The 17,133-nt window shown below is 38.1% G+C and overlaps 2 long non-coding RNA genes across 2 annotated transcripts in view; one reads left to right on the top strand and one right to left on the bottom strand.

Annotated features, from left to right (window-relative positions):
* The window catches only part of LOC122434807, an 11,670-nt gene extending 11,352 nt beyond the window's left edge, over positions 1-318 (top strand). Inside the window, exon 3 of the long non-coding RNA XR_006267460.1 lies at positions 238-318. This is a non-coding gene — a long non-coding RNA (uncharacterized LOC122434807). The remainder of the gene's footprint in view (positions 1-237) is intronic.
* The window catches only part of LOC122434808, a 299,066-nt gene that overhangs the window by 170,881 nt on the left and 111,052 nt on the right, over positions 1-17,133 (bottom strand). The window lies entirely within an intron of this gene.

The raw sequence follows: 17,133 nt of genomic DNA, 5'->3' as shown, positions 1-17,133 counted from the left end.
TTTACTAGAGTGTGAGATGAGTGCAATTGTGCGGTAGTTTGACCATTCTTTGGACTTGCCTTTCTTTGGGTTGGAATGAAAACTGACCTTTTCCAGTCCTGTGGCCACTGTTGAGTTTTCCAAATTTGCTGGCATATTGTGTACAGTACTTTGACAGCATCATCTTTTAGGATTTGAAATAGCTCACCTGGAATTCCATCACCTCCACTAGCTTTGTTCTAGTAGAAGCATCACTAGTAGTGATGCTTCCTAAGGCCCACTTGACTTCACATTCCAGGATGTCTGGCTCTAGGTGAGTGATCACACCATTGTCATTATCTGGGTTGTGAAGATCTTTTCTGTACAATTCTTCTGTGTATTCTTGCCACCTCTTCTGAATATCTTCTGCTTCTGTTAGGCCCATACCATTTCTGTCCTTTATTGAACCCATCTTTGCATGAAATGTTCCCTTGGTATCTCTAATTTTCTTGAAGAGATCTCTAGTCTTTCCCATTCTGTTGTTTTCCTCTTTTGCATTGATCGCTGAGGAAGGCTTTCTTATCTCTCCTTGCTATTCTTTGGAACTCTTCATTCAAATGGAATGTCTTTACTTTTCTCCTTTGCTTTTCTCTTCTCTTCTTTTCACAGCTATTTGAAAGGCCTCCTCAGACAACCATTTTACCTTTTTGCATTTCTTTTCCATGGGGATGGTCTTGATCCTTGTCTCCTGTACAATGTCATGAACCTCCGTCCATAGTTCATGAGGCACTCTGTCTATCAGATCTAGTCCCTTAAATCTATTTCCCACTTCCACTGTATAGTCATAAGGGATTTGATTTTGGTCATACCTGAATTGTCTAGTTTTCCCTACTTTCTTCAGTTTAAGTCTGAATTTGGCAATAATGAGTTCATGATCTGAGCCACAGTCAGCTCCCGGTCTTGTTTTTGCTGACTGTATAGAGCTTCTCCATCTTTGGCTGCAAATAATATAATCAATCTGATTTGGTGTTGACCATCTGGTGATGTGCATGTGTAGAGTCTTCTCTTGTGTTGTTGGAAGAGGGTGTTTGCTATGACCAGTGCGTTCTCTTGGCAAAACTCTAATATGCAGAGTACATCATGTGAAATGCCACGCTGGATGAAGCACATGCTGGAATCAAGATTGCCAGGAGAAACATCAGTAATCTCAGATATGCAGATGACACCACACTTATGGCATAAAATGAAGAAGAACTAAAGAGCCTCTTGATGAAAATGAAAGAGGAGCATGAAAAAGCTGGCTCAAAACTCAAGAGTCAGAAAACTAAGATCATGGCATCCAGTCCCATCACTTCATGGCAAATAGATGGGGAAACAATGGAAAATGTGAGAGATTTTATTTTGGGGGGCTCCAAAATCACTGCAGATGGTGACTGCAGCCATGAAATTTAAAAACCCTTACTCCTTGGAAGAAAAGCTATGACCAAACTAGACAGCATACTAAAAAGCCAAGACATTACTTTGCCAACAATGGTCCATCTAGTCAAAGGTATGGTTGTTCCAGTAATCATGTATGGTTGTGAGAGCTGGACTATAAAGAAAGCTGCATGCCAAAATTTGATGCTTTTGAACTGTGATGTTGGAGAAGACTCTTGAGAGTCCCTTGGACTTCAAGGAAATCCAAGCACTCAATCCTAAAGTAAGTCAGTCCTGAATATTCATTGGAAGGACTGATGCTGAAGCTGAACCTCCAATAATTTGGCCACCTGATGTGAAGAACTAGCTCATTGGAAAAGACCATGGTGCTGGAAAAGATTGAAGGCGGGAGGAGAAGTGGAACGCAGAGGATGAGATGGTTGGATGGCATCACCGACTCAATGGCCATGAGTCTGAGTAAACTCCTGGAGTTGGTGATGGACAGGGAAGCCTGGGGTGCTGCAGTCCATGGGGTCACAAAGAGTCAGACACGAATGAGTGACTGAACTTAGTTGAACAAGTAACAAAGGAAAAATAGATAAATTGTGCATCCTCAAAATTAAAAATTTTCGTGCTGCAAAGAATGCTACTGAGAAAAATAGAAGATAATGCACAGAATTGAACAACATACTTTTAACTATATGTCTGATAAGTGTGTAGTACTCAGCATAGAGAACTCTTACCACTCAACAAGAAAAAAGACAAACAACCCAATTTAAAAATAAGCAAAAGACTTGAATTGACATTTCTCAGAAAAAGGTACAAGTGGCCAATAAATACATGAAAATATTCAATATAATTAGTCATAAGGGAAGGGCAAATCCAAACCACAATGATATACCACTTCACATACACCAGAGTGACAATAACAAAAAAAAAAAAAAAATAGAAATAGCGAGTATTGGCCAGGATGTGAGGACACTGGAACCACAATACATTGTTGCTGGGAATATAAAATAAAGCAGGTGCAGTAGAAGACAGCTTGGGTTCTTCAAAGTGTTAAACACAGTATTTTAAGTGTTAAACTTAGGCTTCCCTTGTGGCTCAGCTGGTAAAGAATCCACCTGCAATGAAGGAGACATGGGTTCAATCCCTGGGTTGGGAAGATCCCCTGGAGAAAGGAAAGGCTACCCACTCCAGTATTCTGGCCTGGAGAATTCCATGGACTGTATAGTCCATAGGGTCGCAAAGAGTCAGACACTACTGAGAGACCTTCATTCACTCACTCAGAATTTCCACACTTAGATAAATAACCATAAGAATTAAAACAAGCATTCAATATAAATGTGTGCACAGATGTTAATTGCAGCGTTAGTCAAAATTACCAGTGTCAGAGAATGTTCAAACAATCACACAATTGTTCTCTTTTCACATGCTAGCAAAGTAATGCTCAAAATTCTCTAAGCCAGGCTTTAACAGCAAATGAACCAAGAAGCCCCAGATGTTCAAGCTGGATTTTAAAAAGACAGAGGAACCAGAAATTAAATTGCCAACATCCATTGGTTCATTGACAAAACAAAAGAATCCCAAAAGAACATCTACTTCTGCTTCATTGGCTACACTAAAGCCTTTGACTGTATGGATCACAACAAACTGTGGAAAATTCTTAAAGAGATGGGAATACCAGGCCACCTTACTTGCTTCCTGTGAGACCTGCATGCAGGTCAAGAAATGACAGTTAGAACCAGACATGGAACAGCAGACTGGTTCCAAATTGGGAAAGGAGTACATCAAGGCTGTATATTGTCACCCTGCTTATTTAACTTATGTGCAGAGTACATCACAAGAAACGCTGGGCTGGAGGAAGCACAGGCTGGAATCAAGGTTGCCGGGAGAAATATCAATAACCTCAGATGTGCAGATGACACCACCTTTATGGAAGAAAGCAAAGAGGAACTAAAGAGACTCTTGATGAACGTGAAAGAGGAGAATGAAAAAGCTGGCTTAAAAGTCAACATTCAAAAAATGAAGATCATGGAATCCGGTCACTTCATGGCAAATAGATGGGGAAACTATGGAAACAGTGACAGACTTCATTTTCTTGGGCTCCAAAATCACTGCAGATGGTGACTGCAGCCATGAAATTAGAAGACACTTGCTTCTTGGAGGAAAAGCTATGACAAACCTAGATAGCATATTAAAAAGCAGAGACATCACTTGGCCGACAGAGGTCCATCTATTCAAAGCTATGGTTTTCCCAGTAGTCATGTATGGTTGTGAGAGTTGGACCATAAAGAAGGCCAAGCGCTGAAGAATTGATGCTTTTGAGCTGTGATGTTGAAGACGACTCTTGAGAGTCGCTTGAACAGCAACGAGGTCAAACCAGTCATCCCTAAAGGAAATCAACCTTGAATATTCTTTGGAAGGACAGATGCTGAAGCTGAAGCTCCAAAATTTCAGCCACCTGATGCAACGAGCTGAATCATTACAAAAGACCCTGATGCTGGGAAAGATTGAAGGCAGGAGGAGAAAGGGAAAACAGAGGATGAGATAGTTGGATAGCATCATTGACATAACTGAGTGACTGAACAGCATCCAAAAACAACCCAAATGCTTGTTAACATATAAATGAACAAAAAATGTGGTATATTCAGGTAATAGAGTATTAAGTAATGACACATGCTTCAACATGGACAAACCTTGATAACATCAATCTAAGTGAAAGAAAGTGGATACCAAAAGCCACATATAAGATTCCATTTATGTGAAATATTCAGAATAGGTAAATCCATAGAGACTGAAATTGGATTAATTGTATCTGGGGCCAGAAGGACGGGGGTTGTGGAGTGACTATTTAATACGTATTTTCCTTTTGGAGTGATGAAAATGTTCTGGGACTCCATATTTTTGATATTTGCACAGCATTGTCAGTATACTAAGTGCACAATTAAAAATGGTTGTATGGTGAATTTTATATTGCAAGTATATGGCCATAACAACAAAAAATGTCAAGGAATATAGAAAGATTCACATGCTAATACTAATCAAAGGAAAGTTAGAGTAGCTACTTTAATTTCAGACAAAGCTGACTTCAGAGAAAGGAAAACTTTCAGGGATGGAGAAGAATATTACATAATGCTAAAGAGGTCAATTCTCCAAGGAAATAAAACAATCCTTCATACTGTTCTCCTATGCTGGTAAAGTAATGCTCAAAATTCTCCAAGCCAGGCTTCAACCATGTGTGAACTGTGAACATTCAAATGTTCCAGCTGGTTTTGGAAAAGGCAGAGGAAACAGAGATTAAATTGCCAACATCTGCTGGATCATCAAAAAAGCAAGAGAGTTCCAGAAAAACATCTATTTCTGCTTTATCGACTATGCCAAAGCCTTTGACTGCATGGATCACAACAAACTATGGAAAATTCTTCAAGAGATGGGAATACCAGGCCACCTGACCTGCCTCTTGAGAAATTTGTATGCAGGTCAGAAAGCAACAGGGAGAACTGTACACGGAAGAACAGACTGGTTCCAAATAGGCAAAGGAGTACATCAAGGCTGTATGTTGTCACCCTGATTATTTAACTTATATGCAGAGCACATCATGAGAAATTCTGGGCTGGGTGAAGCACAAGCTGGAATCAAGTTTGCCGGGAGAAATATCAATAACCTCAGATGTGCAGATGACACCACCCTTATAGCAGAAAATGAAGAAAAACTAAAGAGCCTCTTGATGAAAATGAAAGAGAAAAGTGAAAAAGTTGGTTTAAAGCTCAACATTCAGAAAACTAAGATCATGGCATCTGGTCCTATCACTTCATGGCAAATAGATGGGAAACAGTGGGAACAGAGGCAGTGAGAGAGTCTATTCCTAGCCTGGTTGATAAGAAGTCCGGGGGTGCCCAAAGATATAGGGGTCTAGAATTCTCAAGGAGAAGGAAAGGACAAACTCGTTTTCCTTCTACATTCCTTAGGGTTATATAACAATAATGTATCCTGCTTGAGGACAATTTCTGGAAAAAACCTTCTGGGTAATCCTGTTATCTTAAACTGTAAATTATGGGAGTGGGTCTAGTAAGATCTTTACAACCTCCAGATATTCTTTTGATTCATTTTAATAACTAATTAAAAGGTATATAACTACATTGTTAACACTAGCGAGGGGGCACTCTTTCTGCCCTCTTCTGATGTCTATGTCAAGAGCTTTCTCTATCTCTTTTATACTTTAATAAAGCTTCATTGCACAAAGGCTTTGAGCAATCAAGCCTCGTCTCTGGCCCCGGATTGAATTCTTCTCCTCTGGAGGCCAAGAATCCCAGCATCTTTCATGGTTCAGATAGCTCAGCTGGTAAAGAACAACCTTTCAGCAGACTTTATTTCGGGGGGCTCCAAAAACCACTGCAGATTGTGACTGCAGCCATGAAATTTACTCCTTGGAAGGAAAGCTATGACCAACCTAGACAGCATTTTAAAAAGCAGAGACATTACTTTGCCAACAAATGTCCATCTAGTCAAGGCTATGGTTTTTCCAGTAGTCATATATGGATGTGAGAGTTAAGACTATAAAGAAAGCTGAGCATTGAAGAATTGAACTGCTTTTGAACTGTGGTGTTGGAGAAGACACTTGAGAGTCCCTTGGACTGCAAGGATCCAACCAGTCCATCCTAAAGGAGATCAGTCCTGAATGATCATTGGAAGGACTGATGCTGAAGCTGAAACTCCAATACTTTGGCCACCTGATGCGAAGAACTGACTCATCTGAAAAGACCCTGATGCTAGGAAAGATTGAAGGTGGGAGGCGAAGGGGACAACAGAGGACGAGATTGTCGGATGGCATCACTGACTTGATGGACATGAGTTTGAGTAGGCTCCAGGAATTGGTGATGGACAGGGAAGCCTGACGTGCTGCAGTCAATGGGATCACAAAGAGTCAGACACGACTAAGTGACTGGATTGAACTGAAATGATGTATAAAATGCGTGCTCAGTCACTAAGTCATGTCTAACTCTTTGTGATTCCAAGGACTGTAGCCTGCCATCCTCTTCTGTCCGTGGCATTTTTCAGGTAAGAATACTGGAGTGGATTGCCATTTCCTTCTTGAATATATAAAATAGATTACCAACAAAGACCTATTATACAGCACAGGGAACTACATTCTTTATCTTGTAATAATGGAAAAAGAATCTTAAAAATGTATCTGAATCATTCTGTGTATGCATGAAACTAACATTGTAAATCAACTATATTTCAATAAAAACTTAAACAAACAAGAAGCAACATGACAAAATATTAATTTTGAATAGATTGGAACAGTTAAATATATATATTGTCTTCAATATATAAATGAATAAACAACTGTAGAACATCCATATAGTGGGAAACCAATCAGCAATAAAAGCAATGAACTGTTGATTCAATAACTTAAATGAGTCTCAAAGGCATTATGGTGAGTGGAAGACACTTTCCAATGGTGGTATATTTTATTTTTCATTTATATAGCAATTTTGAAGTAAGAGACTTAAGGAGACTAGTGATTGCTGGGAGTTAGAGATAGTGAGGTGAGGAAAAGGCTGAGTAAATACAAAGGAGCAGCACAAAGGAGATATTTGTGGTAATGGAATAATTCTGTATCTTGATTTCCATGATGGCTATACAAATCTACACATATTATCAAATGACACTGAACTATATTTACACATTCTATCAATGTCAAATTCTTGATTTTTGCATCAGTACTATAATTATGTAAGATGCAGTCATTTGAAGAAATCAATTGGATCAAAGGCATAGTCCCTTGAAGAAATGTATCTTAGAAAGCTAATGTCTCTCATAAGTTCACCATTCTGAGGTTATAACTGTTAATGGTACAGAATATATTTCTCTCAATCTGGAACCAGGAAACTTTTTATGTGGAGTCAAATAGCAAATATTTTAGGCTTTGTGGACCATATCATGAGAGCTATCAGAGAGAGTTCATAAACAAATGGTCATGGTTGCTTTCCAATAAAACGTTACTTACGAAAACAGGTGGTGGTGCTGAATTTGGCCAATGAGTTGTCATTTGATGAGCTCTGCTCTAGATTGAATATATGTTACATGTGTAATATAATTATTGGACAATTACTATAGATAATTATATAGTATCTGTTTATTACATACTATTTTATATATACACCTAGACACATTTTATCATTTATTTTACATGTGTATGGACATACATACTTAATGTTTTACCATTTTCCTTTTTCACTTAATATATTATGCATATCTTTCTTTGTCAGCACATATAGATGAATCTTATTCCATTTCAGTGACTTCAGAATATTTCATTGAGGAGAAATATAAATTTAAGTAACCTCTCACTAATAAACATTTATTGGATTTCCAATTTTTCATGAATATAATAAATGCACATTAAGCATATATATTAATATGCACATATATGTTTGCATTTGTGCAAATATTTCTGTAGAAACTAATTTCTTTTAACTCATGGATTTTTAAGTAAGAAAATCTTTTAAAATAAACAGCATGGCTTTTTTAGTCTAAATCGCATTTTTGATTCTGTCAGTTTTCAGACTGGCTGCTTTATTTGACAATATTGCTTTATACTTGTTAAAAAAAAACTCATTTGATTTTTATAGAAATACTACTATCTTAAGAAAATGAAATAGTAATTATAACTCTTTTTTTTTTTTTAATTTAAGGATTGACATGTTCATGGTTGCACAGAAAGCTACTGTCTAAATAGGGTTTAGACCTCAAGCCTCTTGATTCTTTGTCTCGAACACTATTGTCTCACTTGGACTGGCTCTTGTTTTAATTTTAACATCTTTGAAACCTACATAACAAATATGGTTAATACTTTTAAAGATAAAGGGACAAAGGATATAAAAAAGATCTTGACCAAAAAAAAAAAAAAATAGAAATAGCCATTAAATATATGAACAGATTCTCAGTTCATATTTATAATTTCAAACTAAAATGGCAATTGCACTTTTCACCAATCAAATGTATAAATTAAAAGATGTATGGAATTCAGTTTGCATATTGACTGACAACTAGGGTGAAAATTGGACAATATGCTAGACTCAATGAGAATTTGAAATGTCCATGCCGTTTGATCCAGAAATTAAAAAGAAATTTATCCTACAGAAAAACCTAGATGATTACAAAAAGATAGACACACATCCACACACAGAGGGGAAGGACACAGAGTAATTTCTAATTGCAAAATTGTTTGACCTTGTGAAAATTTGGGAACAATGTAAATATAGATCAATAAGGGAGTGATTAAATGGAATGCTATGATTTTGTTAAAAGGAATAAAGGCAATTGTTTATACTCAAATTGAAATATATTCAAGATGTGTTAAGTGGATAAAGGAAATGACAATATATTATAATGGTATAACCCCATTCTTATAAAATAAAATAGATATCATCTGTGAAACTATAGATGAAACTATAAACATATGAAAACTATGAAACTATAAACATATACTGCTCAGCAGGTAAAGAATCCTCTTGCAGTGCAGGAGACACAAGAGATGTGGGTTCAATCCTGGGGCTGGGAAGATCCCCCTGGAGGAGGAAACGGCAACTCACTCCAGAATTCTTGCCTGAAAATCCCAAGGACAGAGGAGTCTGGTGGGCTACAGTCCAAAGGGTCAAAAAGAGTCAGACATGACTGAGCAACTAAGCATGCACCCACTTATTTTTTGTGTATTAGGAACAAAACAGTTCTGAAGAAAATGTTCCAAACTGTTAACAGTGATTATATATGGGAAAGTGTTTTATAATATACGAAAATGTTTGCATCGCTGTGTCCTGAATCAAAAACATTGATGAAGACCATACAAAGAGAAGGCAGAAGAACCAAAGGTTAAATTGCCAATATCCATTGGGTCATAGAAAAAGCAAGAGAATTCCATAAAAACATCTACTTCTGCTTTATTGACTATGCTAAAGCCCTTGACTGCATGGATCACAATAAACTGCAGAAAATTCTGAAAGAGATGGGAAAGCCAGACCACCTTACCTGCTTCCTGAGAAATCTGTATGCAGGGCAAAAAGCAACAGTTAGAACTGGACATGGAACAATGGAGGGGTTCAAAATTGGGAAAGGAGTACAAAAAAGTTGTATACTGTCAGCCTGCTTCTTCAACTTGTATGCAGAGTACATAATGCAAAATGCCAGGCTGGATGAAACACAAGCTGGAATCAAGTTTGCCAGTAAAAGTATCAATAATCTCAGATATGCAAATGACACCATCCATATGGCAGAAAGTGAAGAACTAAAGAGCTTCTTGATGAAAGTGAAAGAGGAGAGTCAAAAAGCTGGCTTAAAACTCAACATTCAAAAAAGGAAGATCATGGTATCTGGTCCCATCACTTCATGGCAAATAGATGGGGTATCAATGGAAACTGTGACAGACTTTATTTTCTTGTGCTCCAACATCACTGCAGGTAGTGACTGCAGCCATGCAATTAAAAGATGCTTGCTCCTTGGAAGAAAAGCTATGACCAAACTAGACACCATATTAAAAAGCAGAGACATTACTTTACCAACAAGTTCCATCTAGTCAAAGATATGATTTTTCCAGTAGTCATGTATGGATATGAGAGTTGGACTATAAAGAAAACTGAGCACCAAAGAATTGATGCTTTTGAACTTTTGGTGTTGGAGAAGACTTTTGAGAGTCCCTTGGACTGCAAGCAGATCAAACTAGTCAATCCTAAGGGAAATCAGTCCTGAATATTCATTGGAAGGACTGATGTTGAAGCTGTGACTCCAATACTTTGGCCACCTAATGTGAAGAACTGACTCTTAGAAAAGACTCTGATACTCGGAAAAATTGAAGGCAGAAAGAAAAGGGGATGACAGAGGACAAGATGGTTTGATGGCATCACTGACTCGATGGACATGAGTTTGAGCAAGCAAAATGAGTTGGTGATGGACAGGGAAGCCTGGCATCCATGGGGTCACAGAGAGTCAAATGACTAAGCAAGACTGAAATAAACAGGTGCAGAAAGAACCTAGAGTTTAGAGATCCTTCACAAAAATGGGAACATACATGTCCAATGACTGACACAGCCAGTGGAGAAATAAAAGTTTCCCCAAGTAAAGAAAGATGGTGTTTTAATTGGAAAAGGAAGCTAACCATCTTCTCCCTCCACCCTATAAAGGCACTTTAAATAAGACATCCTCAGTTCAGTTCAGTTCAGCTCAGTTCAGTTGCTCAGTCATGTCCAGCTCTTTGCAACCCCATGGACTGCAGCACGCCAGGCCTCCCTGTCCATCACCAACTCCCGGAGTTTACTCAAACTCATGTCCATTGAGTTGGTGGTACCATCCAACCATCTATCCTCTGTTGGTCTCTTCTCCTGCTGCCTATGATCAATCATTCCCAACATCAGGGTCTTTTCAAATGAGTCATTTCTTCACATCAGGTGGTCAAAGTATTGGATTCTCACTTCAATATCAGTCCTTCCAATGAATATTCAGAACTGATTTCCTTTAGGATGGACTGGTTGAATATCTCCTTGCAGTCCAAGGGATTCTCAAAAGTCTCCTCCAACACCACAGTTCAAAAGCATCAATTCTTCAGTGCTCAGCTTTCTTTATAGTCCAATTCTCATATCCATACATGACTACTGGAAAAACCATAGCTTTGACTAGATGGAACTTGTTGGTAAAGTAATGTCTCTGTGTTTTAATATGCTCTCTATGCTGGTCATAACTTTTCTTCCAAGGAGGAGGTGAATTTTAATTTCATAGCTGCAGTCACCATCTTCAGTGGTTTTGGAGCCCAAAATATAAAGTCTGTCACTATTTCCACTGTTTCCCCATCTATTTTCCATGAAGTGATGGGCCCAGATGCCATAATCTTAGTTTTCAGAATGTTGAGCTTTAAGCTAACTTTTTTCACTGTCATCTTTCACTTTCATCAAGATGCTCTTTAGTTTTTCTTCACTTTCTGCCACAAGGGTGGTGTCATCTGCATATCTGAGTTTATTGATATTTCTCCCGGCAATCTTGATTCCAGCTTGTGCTTCATCCAGCCAAACGTTTTTCATGATGTCCTCTGCATCTAAGTTAAAAAAGCAGTGTGACAATATACAGCCTTGACGTACTCCTTTCCCTATTTGGAACAAGTCTGTTGTTCCATGTCTGGTTCTAACTGTTGCTTCCTGACCTGAATACAGATATCTCAGAAGGCAGGTCAGGTGATCTGGCTTTCCCATCTCTTTCAGAATTTTCCACAGTTTATTGTGATCCACACAGTCAAAGGCTTTGGCATAGTCAATAAAGCAGAAATAGGTGTTTTTCTGGAACTCTCTTGCTTTCTCGATGATTCAACAGTTGTTGGCAATTTGATCTCTGGTTCCCCTGTCTTTTGTAAAATCAACTTGAACATCTGGAATTTCACAGATCATGTACTGTTGAAGCCTGGCTTGGAGAATTTTGAGCATTACTTTACTGGAGTGTGAGATGAGTGCAGTAGTGCCATAGTTTGAGCAATTTTTGGCATTGACTTTCTTTGGGATTGGAATGAAAACTAACCGTTTCCAGTCCTGTAGCCACTGCTGAGTTTTTCAGATTCGCTGGCATATTGAGTGCAGCACTTTCATGGCATCATCTTTTAAAATTTGAAGTAGCTTAACTGGAATTCCATCACCTCCACTAGCTTTGTTCATAGTGATGCTTCCTAAGGCCCACTCGACTTCACACTCTGGGATGGCTGACTCTAGGTGAGTGATCACACCTTCGTGATTATCTGGGCCGTAAAGATCTTTTTTGTATAGTTCTTCTGTGTATTCTTGCCACCACTCTGAATATCTTCTGATTCTGTTAGGTCCATACCATTTCTGTCCTTTATTGAGCCCTTCTTTGCATGATATGTTCCCTTGGTATCTCTAATTTTCTTGAAGAGTTATCTAGTGTTTCCCATTCTATTGTTTTCCTCTATTTCTTTGCATTGATTACTGAGGAAGGCTTTCTTATCTCTCCTTGCTCTTCTTTGGAGCTCTGCATTCAAATGGGTATATCTTTCCTTTTCTCCTTTGCTTTTCGCTTCTCTTCCTTTCACAGCTATTTGTAAGTCCTCCTCAGACAGCCATTTTGCTTTTTGCATTTCTTTTTCTTGGGGATGGTCTTGATCACTGCCACCTGTACAATGTCATGAACCTCCATCCATTTTCATCAGGCACTCTGTCTATCATATATAATCCCTTGAATCTATTTCGCACTTCCACTGTATATTTGTAAGGGATTTGATTTAGGTCATACCTGAATGGTCTAGTGGTTTTCCCTACGTTCTTAAATTTAAGTCTGAATTTGGCAATAAGGAGTTTATGATCCGAGCCACAGTCAGCTCCCAGTCTTGTTTTTGCTGACTGTACAGAGCTTCTCCATCTTTGGCTGCAAAGAAGATAATCAGTCTGATTTCGGTATTGACCATCTGGTGATGCCCATGTATAGAGTCATCTCCTGTGTTGTTGGAAGAGGGTGTTTGCTATGACCAATGCATTCTCTTGGCAAAACTATATTAGCCTTTTCCCTGCTTCATTCTGTACTCCAAGCCCAAACTTGCCTGTTACTCCAGGTATTTCATGACTTTGCATTCCAGTCCCCTATAATGAAAAGGACATCTTTTTGGGTGTTAGTTCTAGAAAGTCTTGTAGATCTTCATAGAACCGTTCAACTTCAGCTTCTTCAGCATTACTGGTCATGGCATAGACTTGGATTATTGTGGTATTGAATTTTGAATGGTTTGCCTTCAAAACAAACAGAGATCATCTGTTGTTTTTGAGATTGCATCCAAGTACTGCGTCCTGTAACACATCCTGGGAAGTGTCATAAATGACCAGAATTAACATGATACAATCAATACAAATTCACTCAGCATTAAGACCACATTTGGCTTATGCATATACTGTTGCATTCCGCTTTCCAAAAACTCTGTCAAGAAAACAAAGCAACTATTCTTATTTACATTTTTCATGTGAGGAAACTGAGATACCAAATGGGCAAGCAACTTGTCCCAATGCCACACAGCTAGTTCAGTGGTAAAATCAGTACTAGAATTCAAGACTCTGGACATCAAACTGCATACTCTCTTTGCTATTCATCTCTGGGTCAGTTTAACCACTAAGTTATTCGAGTTCTGTCTCCCTTCAAGTAGTGAGTGGAGGTCCATTAGCAGAACTGGAGAGAAAGAACAGGCCTGTTGTTTTATAATTTTTGAATAATCATCTTCATCAGCCCTCCAAATATGCAATCCCAGTTAAGAACTATGTAATGACAGATACACTGGGTTAGAAGAGGCCACTACCTCTCTGAGTTATCTAAGCCAAATTTCTTTTCATCAATAAGACTCAATTTCTTATACAATTGGCAGTTTTCTGGTTTGAACATTTAGGTTCTCTGGAATTCCTTTCAATCCACATATAGTAGAATGGACTACTTCTTCTGTTCCAGATCTGACATTATGTCCTTCTACAAAACTTTCTGATTATTATTAATAATTAATAATTATTACATGCTCACCATGTGCCAGGCATTATACTTAATACTTTACATGTGCCATATAATTTCATTATCACAACAAATCTATGAAGTAAATGCTATTATGATTCTCATTTGACTCATGAGGAGACTGAGACACAGAGATTAAATGACTTGCTCAAGTTTACAGTTAGGAAGTGGCAGAGACAAGTTTTGGATCCAGGTAGTTTGAATCAAGATCCCATGGTTTGAACCACTGAGCACACTAGAAGGGGCTACTTCTTCTATTCTTGTCATTTGACAGGGAAATTATAGGAGACATATTGATCAGACAGGATTGTGGTCCCATTTTTAACATCTGAATGCCTTTTCTGAATAATTGTTTCAAAATAAAAATCGATTGATCCATTTTACATGAAATTAATATTTGTTAATTCCTATAGACAAATGCTTCATAGACGAATGCTTTTGGAAGCACAGATATAATGTCAAGAAATTAAGACGGAAACTGAATTTCATGTCCCAAGTCAACCTTTGGCAACATCGATGTAGGAAAGTTTTGACAGCACCCCTGTCTTATCTATTGGTGTTTCTTCTTTTCCTCACAGACAGGACTCACTGTGTGCAGTTTTGTAAGTTATTCACTGCACAAGGGAGCCTGGTGAAGAGCATGATGGAGGGCTGAAATCCAGTTCCTATTCCTCTTGTCCTATGTACCCTGGTTTCAAGCTACATCATCTCCCCAAAGGAAGTTTTCTCTTGCATAACTGGGACTGTTAGGCGTATGAGGGGTCAAGGAGAGTGTGAGAATGACTTTTTCTAATTCACAAAATTTTGCTGCATGGAGCAGTAGCCTCCCTATTGATAGACTATTAGAGACAATTTTCAGAGCTTTTATAGACTTGTTACACTATCTCATAGCTCAGGGTACTGCACTCTTCTGGGAGACAACTAGCTAATCTGAGAAATCACTTCCTACTTCCAGTATTAAATAAAGTGACAAGGAGAATGGTCCTCAGACAGGCCTAAACATGAACATTGGTTAGACATGAGCCTAGACATAAATATTGGCTAGAAGTGTTTGAAATACAAATGATGTGAGGTGACTGTAAAAGATGTAATTGCTTTAAATGAGTTCAAGGCTCCTAAATCGGAAAAATCACATACCAAGAAATTGTGAGAAAGGTTAAACAAATGGGTATTAAACAGACCTGGAGGATTGCAGAGAAGCTTGAAAGCTAAAGATAGTTTACCAGAGTAAGCATTATCAGAAAGAGGAAGAGGGAGCTTTTGATAAAACACAAATGAACCTTTTGAACTCAGGTGAGATTCAAACAATGGCTTGTTTAAGGAATGATCCTTGAAAACTTATAAAAAGTATATACTTGAAGCCAACACACATTCACTGAAAACAACTGATGATAAATCAACTTTGTTTGTTTTTGTTTGTGTTATTAACAAGGTATCCATGCAAAGAATAGAGTGTGAGACTTCAGTAAGCATTCTCATTCTAATATTTTATAGATAGAGGCTGTAGTGGAATATGGCTCACAAATGACTCAGGGCCAACTATTAAAGGTGATGCGTAACTAAATAAAAGGCTGACATAAACATAAATAAAAAGCCTCGTCCTTGTCCCATTCACTGATTTATCAATGGTCTAAGTTAAGAGTGGGAAGATATACTGGTATAATTTGCAGTTTGGGATATGGCAAGAGGAAGCAAATGACTCAGGTTTTTTAGAACAGCCCTGATTTCAGATATCATCTTCCAAGACACCACCAAAATGGTCAAAATGTCCAAGAACTTCCAAAATTTTGGTAACCAGAATATATCCACCAGACTTCCTTTTTATGACTGAACATAACACAAAATCCCTTTGTAGACTGTTTGTGCCAGTTCAGAATTAGGAAAATACCATTATTAGTAAGGAAAAAGGTCATGTCACCAGTTATGTGTCGTGCTGTGCTTAGTCGCTCAGTCATGTCTGACTGTTTGCAACCCCGTGGACTATAGCCTGCCAAGCTCCTCAACTCCTCTGTCCATGGGGAGTATCCAGGTAAGAATACTGGAGTGAGTTGCCTTGCCTTCCTCCAGGTGATCTTCCCAACCTAGGGATCGAACTGAGGTCTCCCACATTGCAGGTGGATTCTTTACCATCTGAGCCTCCAGGGAAGCACAAAGAAGCCCGTCGCCAGTTATATGGAAGGACAAATCAGAGGAGTAAGAGTGCCAGCAGGAAAGCTGACTTTCCTAGTAGTGATCGGGCAATGTTAGGTGGAATGGAAAGCTTCTTGTATTGAATTTTCTCCATTGCTTTGGTTTCTCAAGTTTCCCACCCTTTCTAGCTTGCAAAATCAGAGTTTACTTAATAATTGTGGAAATTTTACTTACATTTAAGGGCTTTATTTTAGTCATTGAGGCAGATATTGAGAAATAAAGCAAGAAAGAGTACAGGGATTTGGTGCTGGTTGGAGCTGAAAAGGGTGATCCAAGTCATTCTCTGAAACTATGGAGAAATATGGAGAAACATGGGCTTAAAGGGTCAGACAGGCCCTGTTTCACATCCCAACTTTGCCGTTTATTTAGCTATGTCACCTTGAGAAAGTTATTTAACCTCTCTAAGCCTTGATTTCATAATCTGAAAGAGACTAGTGTAAAATGATAATGCTCATCTCACAGGGCTGCTAAATATTGATAATGCATACAAAGTATATAATATGATACCTAGCACATATTAATAAATCAGCAACAGAACTTATTTATTTTCCTTATGAATTACCTTTTCCATCACAGTTTTATTTACTCAGTGAATGGTCTCATTATTCATCTAGTTACTCAAAGCAAAAGACTTGGATATTATCCTTAATTCCTCCATCTCTCTCATCACTACCTTTCTCACTGATAAATACACACATACACACACACACACACACAAAATTACTTAGCTCTTAAGCTATTTATGCAATGTCTACCTCTTGAATATTTCTCAGATATATTCAAGTCTCTTCATTTCAGTTGATATTATGAATCCAGTTGATTCATTCCTTATTTCCAGTCACCATAACCTTTCATCTGTATATTGCCACTGCCTCTTAACTAGTATCTTTATTTCTAGCTTTATCCCATTCTAATCTATTCTAATCTATTTTCTTTTCAAACATGCATAGCACAGGAAACTCTACTCAGTGATCTGTGGTGACGTAAATGGGGGAAGGAGATCTAAAAAAGAGTGTATATATGTATAACTGA

This window comes from Cervus canadensis, chromosome X, assembly GCF_019320065.1.
Source record: "Cervus canadensis isolate Bull #8, Minnesota chromosome X, ASM1932006v1, whole genome shotgun sequence".
In the NCBI taxonomy this organism is placed as follows: Eukaryota; Metazoa; Chordata; class Mammalia; order Artiodactyla; family Cervidae; genus Cervus; species Cervus canadensis.
This window is presented reverse-complemented; position numbering and strand designations above follow the sequence as displayed.